Source organism: Panthera uncia (assembly GCF_023721935.1).
Source record: "Panthera uncia isolate 11264 chromosome C1 unlocalized genomic scaffold, Puncia_PCG_1.0 HiC_scaffold_4, whole genome shotgun sequence".
Lineage (NCBI taxonomy): Eukaryota > Metazoa > Chordata > Mammalia > Carnivora > Felidae > Panthera > Panthera uncia.
In genome coordinates, this window is record NW_026057585.1 from 79,525,435 (window position 1) to 79,535,459 (window position 10,025).

The window sequence follows — 10,025 nt, forward strand, 5'->3', positions numbered from 1 at the left end:
AAAATTCAGTACATCTATATATTGTTTGTCTTTTTCTGCCTTGAGCATGTCTTATTTTTATAATTTAAAAAGAAATTTTTTAAAGGAGATAGTGATAAATGGATTAGATCCTAGAACAGAAAAAGGACATCAGTGGAAACACTGGTGAAATCCAAATAAAGTCTGAAGCTGAGTTCATAATAATGCACTGATTTGGTTCCCTAGTTGTGACAAATGTATCCGGGAAATATAAGACATGAACAATGGGAGAGAGAGTGAGAGGTCTATGGGAATTCTCCATATTATCTTTGCAACTTTTCTAGAAGTCTAAAACTGTTCCAAAATAACAACTTGATAATAAAAGAGATTGAGAGAGAAGAGAGTCACCCAGACTAGTAGTCAAAGTAGCTTTGGCAACCAGAACATTTTGTCCTGGAAGAATTCAGGATTCCTACTCAGCTACCCTGCTCTGGGAGCTCTGTCTGTGGCCTGCAGTCACCCTCCACATGGAAACCCCTGCCTGGCCTCCTCGAATCCCTAGAGATTATCTAAACCAAGCCTATGTGTAGCCAATATCCTGAGTTCTGTTCCTAGAGACCAAGAAGTAGGCTCACCCCTCTCCCCACCACAGCTGTCACCCCAACAACCCCTTACTTTTACCCACGCCCACACACACACACATACACCTCTTCCTAAGACTTAGTTTTGTAGAGCAGATTTAGTTTCACAGTAAAATTGAGACAAAGGTGCGGAAATTTCCCATTTGCCTCCTGCCCCCACACATGCACAGCCTCCCCCACTGTCCACATCCCACACCAGAGTAGTACATTTGTCACAAATGATGAGCCTACACTGGCACATCATTATCACTCAAAGTCCGTAGTTTCCATTAGGGTTCACTCTGATGTACATTGTATAGGTTTGGACAAATGTACCATGAAATGGATCCACCAGTATAGTACCCTAAGAGTGTTTCCACCACCCTAAAAATCCTTTGTGCTCCACTCATTCATCCCTCCCAGCCATCTGGCCCCTGGCAAGCACTTTATTTATTTATTTATTTATTTATTTATTTTACCATTTCCATAGTTTTGTTTTTTCCAGAATGTCATATAGGTGGAATCCTACAATGTGAAGCTTTTTCGAAATGGCTTCTTTCACTCAGTAGTATGCATTCAAGTTGCCTCCATGTCTTTTCATGCCTTTTGAGCTCATATATTTTTAGCACTGAATACTATTCCATCATCTGGATGTGCCACAGTTTATTCGTGCACCTACTGAAGGAGATCTTGGTTGCCTCCAAGTTTGGGTAGTTATGAATAAAAGTGCTCTAAACGTCTGTGTGCAGGTCCTTGGACAGACCTAAGTTTTCAACTCCTTTGGGTAAACACCAAGGAACATGATGGCCGGATGGTATGGTAGGAAGAGTATGTTTACTTTTGTCAGAAATGTCCAGACCATCTTCCAAAGTGGCCGCACCGTTTTGCATTCCCACCAGCAATGTGTAAGGGTTCCTGTTTCCCTCCTCCTCAACACTTGGTGTTGTTGGGTGTTCCGGCTTTGGGACATTCTAAGAGGTCTGCCGTGGCATCCCTTTGCTCTTTTCATTTGCATTTCCCCGGTAACATGATGTGGAGCATCTTTTCATATGCTTATTCCCCATTTTGTGTATCTTTGGTGAGGTGTCTGGTAAGGTCTTTGGCCCATTTTTAAATCAGAGTTATTTGTTTTCTTATTGTTGACTTTTAAGAATTCTTTGTATGTTGGGGCATCTGAGTGGCTCAGTTGAGCATTTGACTTGGTTTCAGCTCAGGTCATGATCTCAACGATTCATGAGTTGGAGCCCCACTGTCAGTGCAGAGCCTGCTTGGGATTCTCTCTCCCTACCTCTCTCTGCCCCTCCCCTGCTCACACTGTCTCTGTCTCTCTCAAAATAAGTAAAACTTAAAAAAAAAAAAAAAAAGAATTCCTTGTATATTTTGGATAACAGTCCTTTGTCAAATGATGTCTTTTGAAAATATTTCCTCCCAGTCTGTGGCTTGTCTGCTCATTTTCTTCATTTTCTTGACATTGTCTTTTGCAGAAGAGAAGTTTTTAATTTCAGGGAAGTGGAGCTGATCAGTGGTTTTTTTCCACGAATCATGCCTTTGGCATGTCATTTAAAAGTCGTCCCCACACCCAAGGTCATGTAGGGTTTCTCCTATGTTGTCTTATAGGAGTTTATAGTTTTATGTTTACATTTAAGTCTGTGATCCATTTTGAATTAATTTTTAGAAGGGTTTCAAGTCTAAATTCATTTTTTGCATGTGGACATCCAGTTGTTCCAACACCATTTGTTGAAAAGACTGTCTTTGCTCCTCTGTCAAAGATCAGTTGACTGTATTTACATGGGTCTATTGCTGGGCTCTCTATTCTGTTCCATTGACCCACTCATGTATTCCTTCACCGACACCATACCACCTTGATTACTGCAGCTTTGTAGGAAGTCTTGACATCAGGTAGTGTCAGTCTCCAGTTTCATTCTTCTTCGATATTGTGTAGCTGTTCTGGGTCTTTCACCTCTCCATATAAACTTCAGGCTCAGTTTGCCGATATCCACAAAACGACTTTTTGGGATTTTGATTGGATCTAGGCCTTCTCGGCATCCCCCTCACAGTCTGGGAAATGGATGTGGACTCAGGAGTGATGTCTGGGGACTGTTGTGTGCCGTGGAGAGACGGGTGGGGTTCGACAGTGGCAACATGAAGCTCATAATAATAAGCTGCACAAAAGCCACACCCCACCACCCCTCCCACTGTTAGGGACCCCCCAGTGGGAGGAGCAGACTGGATGGAAGCCGTGCTGCCGGACACTGCTTTCTCTTCCTTCTTGCAAGTCTTTCTTAGGTTTACGACCTTCTCTGACCGGAAGCCCCTGAGAAGAAGGTGCTGGGCCCAGGGTGACTGCCTGCCTCTTCTCTCCGTTCAGGCTCCACTTCCTGGTGTTTGACACGGAGGAGGTCCATGACGTGCTACGCATCTGGGACGGGCCTGTGGAGAGTGGGGTTCTGCTGAAGGAGCTCAGCGGTGCAGCCCTGCCCAAGGACCTACACAGCACCTTCAACTCGGTCGTTCTGCAGTTCAGCACCGACTTCTTCACCAGCAAGCAGGGGTTTGCCATTCATTTCTCAGGTCTGTGCTCACTTTCTGCCCATCCCTCTCCATCTGTCCTGCAGCACGACTCCAGCCTCCCCCACCAAACCCTCTCCAGTGCCTCCTTTCCTCCATCCCTCCCCCACTGTGTGGAGATATTCATTGAGCAGGTGCTATGTGCCTGGGACCCGGTTAGCACTTGTTCAGATATCTATGCTGAGCTCACTCGGCAGGCGAAGACAGGCAGGCAGCCTAAGAGACACTAACATGCAAATTGTTGAGTATCTGGAGGGCGAAATATAAACTATAATGCTCACCTTGGAACATCAAGGAAGATGTTCCAGGAAACACAGTGTCCAAGCTCAGACCAGAAGCATGAGGGAAAGGCAGTGTTTCAAGGAGGGGGTAGTCGATGATGATGTGGAATTGGAGGTGCCATGGAGTAGGACCTGGGGGCATCTGTGGGTCCCTGTTAGATGTAAAAGAGGAGAGAAAAGGGCATCCTAGGTGCCAAGAGCATGTGCACAAGTAGAGAGGCAGGATAACAGCTCCCAGATGTGCAGGCTGAAGCAAAGGGAGCGTGGAAGGGGGCAGGCAGGCACGAGGTGATGGTGATGTGGGGCTCGATCATGGAAGAGCCACTCTGACATGCCTCACACGCTGGTTCTTAGTCTAGTGCAAATCTCCATAAGGACTGGGAGCCAAACATGAGTCATCTAAATTCGATTAATTATGTACTATAGTAGCCAATTATGGAGGAGCATAACAAAGAGCTACCAAAAATGGGCAATGCTCAACATCCAAGTCCCAGTATTAGATAATTCATGTATTGGTCCTGCCTCCCCCTGTGATGCATCGTCTCATCTCCTCTGAAGTGCCTCTTCCGTCACTCATTTCCCTGCACGAGTGACTCTGCCTCGGTTTATGCTTATGTTTATTATACAGCAGCTGTCTTCATTACCATCTCCTTACTCCACTGTGTGTGTGTGTTGGGGGGGTGCTTTCCATGGTGATTCCGGAGCAAGCCTGTGTGGCACCCCTTGCCACGGCTTTGCCTCCACAGTCTCACCTGGTTGGTATACTGACTAAGGGTGGTTAGGTATATTTCTGGCACCAGTTAGGCTGTAATGGTGTCACAGACCCTACTTCCAGCTCTTGTGTGCATCTGTTTTCTCCATGGAGATGAGCATTCAACAGTCTGTAGGGGAGATGAGGGTCTCCAGGATTATGTTCCTTTATACTCATTAACTTGCCCGATCAACACTCATGCAAGTGTCCAGCCTAGCAAGGAATAGCTCCTTGCAGGGCTCATTGGGAGTCTTCTTACTTGAAATCCTGGCACCCATTTGTCAATACCACAGAGACTCTCTGGGGACCATGGAGTAACACGGATCTCATCTAAGATTAGGTTCCCACCACGGGGCAGCAAGGGAATCATTTTAGGTCAGCATTTCCCAACATCTGTTCCCTGGAGTTCCATGGACTGTTAATTGATGTTGCCAGAAAAAGAACTTTGCATGATCAAGCAACGTTGAGAAGGTGCTTCGGTCAAGGCAGACCTAAAGAGGCGATCTGTAATTTGGGACCCCTGAGAACTTCTAGTATGCTAAGGCAGGTAAATTCAGAAGGTATCTATCTAGTGGGTCACAATTCCCAAACATATTTCACCATGGATGACTTTTTCCTAGACCATCTCAAGAGACTAGCATTTTACGGGACAGACTTTGGAGACTGCTGGGATATGCTATAAAGGATCCCCCAGAAGTGAGGAGAGAACGCTAAAGAGACAGCTCAGTCCACTCTCCGGGGAAAGGAGGACCATGAATAATTAAACCAGACATGTATTTTTCTCTGACTGTGCCCCAGCTAATGGTTATGGCGGGGGGGAAAAGAAAAAAAAAAAAAACTCCTCTTAATTGCACTGAAAATTCCCCCATAGATTTGCATGATCTGACTTCCACTGCACGTGCAGTGTGGCCACATGGGACAGAGTCCCTGGGCACTCTCGTGAGCCGTGCCTTCGCCCAGCAGCCCATTCTGCTTCCTCGTGCCACTCCCAGCCCGTAGACGTAAAATTCACCCTTCAAGGTTCCTGTCAGGTGCCACTTCCTCCTAATCTCTCCGTTCAGAATAAATTGCTGTGGCCTGTGGCACCCCTAGCACTTTACTTCTGCTTCTTCAGCACATTGTCAACTCCAGACACTCTGCCTTGGCCTGGAGGTGGCCACCTACTTGCCATTTCACAGGCAGCTCTTCGAGAGTCAGGGCCAGGTCCTGCCTTCAGACTCCCCCACAGCGTAGGCCACAGGCGCTCACACACTGCTTCCTGAATTAACAGCCACGTGACCACCTGAACACACGAATGGCTGGTTTTCTCTAATGCAAGCGTGTCTTGAGGCAAGCTGTCGGGAGCCTCGCGTAGGTCTGCAGAGAGGGGAGTGGGCAAAGCTATCTAGCCTGGGCTCCAGAAAGGCTGAGACCACCTGGCCCAGGGTCTGGGTGTAACTGAGGTTCAGGAAAGGTCACCTTCCCTGTTGCTGCCATCAGTGAGCAAATACCAGGACTACTCTGGGGAAGGGAGAATGGCTCACCCCATGTTAACTTTATAGTGTGTGTTTGACGGAGGATTGTACAGAAATGCCAGAGACGATTAGTGCAGGCTTGGCTTTATTAAGTAAACACGACTGTGTAACATCTAACATCCTGTCGGAACCACATGGATCCAGCATTTCCCCGGGGCTTTGCCAAGCAGCTCGAATTCAGGAGCATTCAGGAGAGAAAGTGGGAACAAAGAAGGTCAGGGAGACCCTGAAGGAGAGGGAAGCGTAGTCACTGCCACCCACTGAGCCGGCTCCACGCTAAAGTGCCCTGCTAATAATTTTCACGGAAACCTTAGAATATGGTGGCCATTATTAATCCATGTTGCAGACATGGGCTCTGGGGCCCAGAGAGGTTTCTCATACAAGGTCATCTAGTTAATAAGCAGCACAGACTGGATCAAAACCCCCGTGTCTGATTCCCAGACCTAGGCTCTTAATCATTGCACTCTGTCGCCTCCCATATAAATAATCTTTCTGAATATGGTCAGAACAGTGAGCTATTTTTCTTCCAGGGTATCATTTCCATGTGTACAGCACACTGTAGAGCTAGAGATGAAAGCTAAGGCTGTTTTTAATTGGGAAGGAAGAAGATTGATTCTTATTTGACTTTATAAATAAATTCAGTAAGTGTCAGATGGTGATGATTTGTTCATTTATTTATTCATTCAACAAATATTTACCGAGCATGGCTGTGTGCTGGGTAATGTTCTAGGCCCTGGGGAGACAGTTGGAAGCAAACCAGCCGAGGTTTCTGTTCCCACAGAGATGCACAAGTGATATACAATAAAGAAGCAAACAGACGAATTAGCAAGATTATTACAGATTGTGCAATGAAACAAGTGAAACAGGATAATGTGACAAAATTGGTGGAAGGGGGTCAAGATTTGAGCCCAGAAGAATGCGATCAAAGAGGCCTGTCTGAGGAGGTGATATGGGAGCTAAAAACTGAGTGACAAGATGGAGCTGGCCCAGGAAACTCTGTGGCACCTTCGTTCTAGGCAGAAGGGCCAGCAGGTGCAAAGGTCCTGGGGAGAAGTGGGGAGGGGACTGAGTTTGATGTATTGGAAACTTTTACAGACGTGGCTGGAAGATAGTATAGCATATGTAAACAAATGAGCATGCCCATATTCTAATAAACCTTTATTTACAAGAACAGGCATAGAGCCAGATCTGACTGTGGGCCCTAGTTTATTGTGTATTGTTACTGGGTATAAGGTATCAGATACTCTAACTCCAGGCTCGTCCACACAGTCCTAGATCTAATAATGGGTGCTATTGGTGTGTACAGCTGCCCTGGGTGCGGGCTTCTCGAGCTTTTCCATTGAAAAGAGCAGAACAGAGTGCGTGTATATCCACCTGCAGATCTGGAGGCTGTTAAGAGGCTAAAATCTTTTTGAGGCTTCACGTTTTTGCTGAAGAACTAATGTGAATTCTACGTTCTACTCCACAATAAATTCCTTTGGTTTTGTGCATGTTATTTTTCCCAAAATTTTGGGGTGGGGGAACTGACCCTCCAAGCAAATGACCATTGTGCATCCTGTGGCCTCCAGAGCCTCCTGTCCCTGGGTCCGGCTGACCACAGTCTGAACAATGACACAGGTGGGGTCTGTGTAGGCAGCTGGAGCTTGCAGCTGTCCCCGAATCTTTCTCTGGACTTTTTCTTCCATCATGTCCTTTGGTGTGTCTTCTCATGCTGCGTCTGTTCACTCATTCATTCATCCGTTCATCCTTTTATTTATTCTTCCCTCCGCCATTCATTTGACATTCGCTTTTAGAATACGTGGTCTGTTGTATGCGAAGTTAGATTACCAGCCTGGGAACATCTCCCACATTCCTGAGTTTTTTGAATATTTGATACCTCTCAGCTACGAATATCTATTTTGAACTCTACTTTATCACTTGCTACGAACATCAGACTTCCCTTTGGTTTCAGTCTGATGGGTGGTTGGGCATTTGCCATGCAAGGGAGGACACAGCCTTCACCGGACTCCAGTTCTCCCTGCCCCTTCACACCCGCTGCTCAGTGCTCAGGCAGACCTGCTCCCAACCCGTTGGCAGACCCTTCTGATTGAATACATGGAGTTTAGACTTAATCGCCTTGTCACTCCTGTTGGCAACATGATGTACACAAAATTCAAAGCTTATCTATGGAACAAGGCTTGTGTCATTAAATCGAATTGAACTCACTTCTACAATCGTGGCTGTGTAATCACACCTAAGTCGTGGTATCTCGTGACAGGTGAAGGTACTACTGGTAAAATAGCTGGTGGTCCCCAGTGGCGGTGGAGGCGGTGACAGGAAATGGGGTGAGAACAGAAACGGTGGCACTGTTGCTGCAGCCAGCGATGCCGGTGGGAGGTGACAGATTGTGGCAGTGGCACTGGCGGTGGGCGTGGTGATGGCAGTGAGGGTAATGAGCTGGAGCCTCATTGTCCGGCAGACATCTGGGCAACCCCACTTCTTCTGTTCCCTCATCCCAGTGTCCACAGCAACGTCCTGCAACGACCCTGGGGTCCCGCAGAATGGGAGCCGGAGCGGCGACAGTTGGGAAGCCGGAGACTCCACGGTGTTCCAGTGTGACCCTGGCTATGCGCTACAGGGGAGCGCGGAGATCAGCTGCGTGAAGATCGAGAACAGATTCTTCTGGCAGCCCAGCCCACCAACGTGCATTGGTACAAAGCAGCTGCAGAGCGAATCCTGCCCTCTGGTCCCACCGGTTGTGTGTTCCAGACCCTGTGGCATAAGTGGCAGCTGCCTCTAGAGGCTGGCCGGGAGAATTGGAGCAGCTGAAAGTTGCAGAAAGCCCACAGTTTACCCTGCTTATATGCGCACACACACCCCCTCACATTCACACACTCACACTCTCTATACACGACAAATTCTTCCCTCCCCAAAACGGGCCCCCAAATTGCTAAGCCAGGCATGTCTGCCTCCTTTCTCCCCTGGCTCAGGCTATATAGGTTGGGAGGAAGGTGATGGGTGAGCTCGGGTAGGAAGGTCAGCAGGTTCCCAGATGCCCCTTCCGTTACCTAAAGCACTGGAAGGGCACCCATAGGCTCAGGTATAAAGGAAAGAAGTTTGCCCCTTCTCTGCTCAAGGAAATTATTGGTTACCTGGGTGTCAGATCTCCAGATCTGTCCTTAGTCTTAAAAATCTCCCCATTTGACCCATGAAGAAATGGAAACTCTGAGACTTGCCAAGGTCAGGGAGCTTGTAAGAGTTGGGGTGTGAATAATCGTGCTCCCTAGCCACTGGAGACTGGGATGGGGAGGGAGCTTGAAAGGAGGAGAAGACTGGAAAGAGAAATAGAAGCATCCAGGTGCTTACTGCCACATGGCCCTTTTTCTCAGGCAAAGTACTGAATGCATTTATCTCCTGTGTCAACGACAGGTGTTAGAAGAGAAGCGATAGTCCCTGAGTCCCCTTGCTGTGTGCCAGCCCCATACTGGATGTTTTCGTACACAGCCTCATTTGACTTTCCCTACAGCTCTCCAGAATGAGCACCATTCCCTCATTTTACAGTTCAGGAAACTGAAACTTAGACAAATTTGGATATCTTGCCCAAATCACAGGGCTAGGGTATGGCAGAGCCAAGATTCACACCCACATCAGTCTGAATGCAAAGCGTTTCAATTTCCTACCTCCCACACTGACTACTGTGCTGGGGACAGGTCCCAGGGACTTTCTGAGACACAGCCCAGCAGCTTCCACCTGGCCAATGCCCTGCAGGCACCTCTTTCCACAGAGGCTCCAGGGGAGGCTCTGTCCAGGCATCCAAGGACTGGCCTTCGCCGGCCACGCTCTGAGGCTTGGCACTGAAGGGGACACACTGAATCCCGTCTCTCACAAGTAATTGGGAGTGACCCAGGTTACATGGTAGGAGCATGGTGAACATACAGCAGACAGGAAGTTGAGACCTGGGTTCCAGAAACAGCTCCATTCTCAGCTACATGGAGCCATGTAGGAAAGAATATGGGGTACTGAAGGAGACAGATCGGGGTTCAGATCCTGGCTGTGCCATTGACTAGTTCAGTGGCCATGGGGAATCAATCCATCTCTGAGCCTCAGTTTCCTATTCTGTAAAGTGAGAGTAGACCTACTTCTCTTGGCATTGTGGGGTGAGGACATAACTAACCCAAATCTCAAGAAATGCTAATTCCCTCCTTGCTTTTCTCTTTCCTTCCTTCCTTCCTAACTTCCTTCCTTCTTTCCTTTCCTCCTTTCTCTGTTTTCTTCTTTTCAGTTTTAGGACTCCCCTCCCTCCCCTGAGCCAGAATCCCATCTGGGAAGGGGAATTCTGGTGAGGCCCAGAAGG

At 47.7% G+C, this 10,025-nt stretch overlaps 1 long non-coding RNA gene across 1 annotated transcript in view; it reads left to right on the plus strand.

The window, feature by feature from the left end:
• LOC125912792 (uncharacterized) overlaps positions 1-8,424 on the plus strand; it is a 28,393-nt gene extending 19,969 nt beyond the window's left edge. The window contains exons 2-3 of the long non-coding RNA XR_007454834.1: positions 2,947-3,149; positions 8,191-8,424. This is a non-coding gene — a long non-coding RNA (uncharacterized LOC125912792). The remainder of the gene's footprint in view (positions 1-2,946; positions 3,150-8,190) is intronic.
• The last annotated feature ends 1,601 nt before the right edge of the window (positions 8,425-10,025 follow it).